Raw genomic sequence first — 1877 nt, forward strand, 5'->3', positions numbered from 1 at the left:
CACTTGGGGCACTTCGAATATCTGGTGATGCCCTTCGGTCTCACAAACGCCCCGGCGGTCTTTCAAAACCTGGTGAACGATGTCCTGCGAGATTTCCTAGACCGCTTCGTCTATCTCGACGATATTTAGATTTTTTCCAAAGACGTGGTGGAGCATCGGGCGCACATCAGAGCCGTGCTGCAGCGGTTGCTGGAGAACAAATTGTACGTCAAGGCGGAGAAATGCGTGTTCCACTCACCTTCCGTCTCCTTCCTGGGCTACGTCCACCTGCCGCGGGGGGGCAGGTGAAGACAGACCTGGCTAAGATTACGGCAGTCGTGCAGTGGCCCGTACCTGCGTCCCGGCGGCAGCTGCAGCGCTTCTTGGGCTTTGCAAACTTCTACCGGCGCTTCGTCAGAAACTATAGCCAGGTAGCAGCGCCGCTGACCCGGCTGACGTCACCGAAGCTCCCTTTTATTTGGAGCCAGGAGGCCGGAGCAGCGTTTACCAAGTTAAAGGCACTGTTTACCTCGGCGCCGGTTTTGGTTCACCCCGACCCCGGGAGACCGTTTGTTCTCGAGGTGGATGCATCTGACATCGGGGTGGGGGCGGTGTTATCTCAGCGCTCTGGCACGGCGTCCAAACTCCATCCGTGCGCCTTTTTCTCCCGTCGTTTATCGCCTGCTGAGTGGAATTACGACGTGGGGGATAGGGAACTGTTGGCTGTGAAGCTGGCCTTGGAGGAGTGGCGGCACTATCTCGAGGGGGCGGAGCACCCATTCATAGTGTGGACAGATCACAAAAACTTGACGTACATTCGTACAGCCAAGAGACTGAACTCACGTCAGGCTCGCTGGTCCATGTTTTTCAGTCGATTTAACTTTTCAATCTCTTACCGCCCAGGGTCCCGCAACATGAAACCGGATGCCCTTTCCCGGCAGTTTGACGCCGCGGGGGAGTTGTCCGCCGTACCCACCATCCTCCCTGCGAGCGTCAAGGTTGGTTCCCTCACGTGGGAGGTGGAGGAGGACATCCGTCGGGCACTGGAGACCGAGCCGGACCCTGGCACGGGGCCCCCAGACCGCCGCTTTGTCCCTAAGGCAGCCCGCTCCAAAGTGATCGACTGGGTCCACAAGGGGAGATTCTCCTGCCATCCAGGAGGCGCGCGGACGAGTGCCCTCATTAAAAGGTATTTCTGGTGGGGGTCGATTGATAAAGATGTCAAGGAGTATGTGGCCGCCTGCTGTGTTTGTGCTAGGGGCAAATCTAACACGCAACGCCCGGCTGGGTTGCTGCAGCCTCCCTCTATTCCACGGCGTCCCTGGTCGCATATTTCTTTGAATTTCGTTACTGGTCTACCTGTTTCTTCTGGCAAGACCGCGATCCTCACTGTGGTCGACAGGTTTTCCAAAGCAGCTCACTTTGTCGCCCTCGAGAGACTCCCCACATCCACTGAAACCGCTAACCTGCTAGTCGACCATGTGTTTAGGCTGCACGGGATACCCACGGAGATCGTCTCTGACAGAGGACCGCAATTCACATCGCAGGTCTGGAGGGCGTTCTGTACATCCCTGGGAGCGAAGACATGTTTGAGCTCTGGACACCACCCTCAGACTAATGGTCAGACAGAACGCCTCAACCAGGAATTGGAGGCCACCCTCCGCTGCGTCGCTGCCTCCAACCCGGTTTCCTGGTCATCGTTATTGCCGTGGGCGGAGTATGCACACAACTCCCTCACCTCGTCAGCGACGGGTCTCTCGCCTTTTGAGGCCTCTCTCGGCTACCAGCCACCCCTTTTTCCGGAGCGGGAGACCGACCTTGAGGTCCCCTCCATCCAGCACCATCTGCAACGCTGCCGACGGGTGTGGTCGCGCACCCGCCGGGCCTTGGGCCGGTCC

The sequence above is a fragment of the Pundamilia nyererei genome, unplaced genomic scaffold, assembly GCF_000239375.1.
Source record: "Pundamilia nyererei isolate P.nyererei 1_Seehausen unplaced genomic scaffold, PunNye1.0 scaffold00189, whole genome shotgun sequence".
NCBI classification, from domain to species: Eukaryota; Metazoa; Chordata; class Actinopteri; order Cichliformes; family Cichlidae; genus Pundamilia; species Pundamilia nyererei.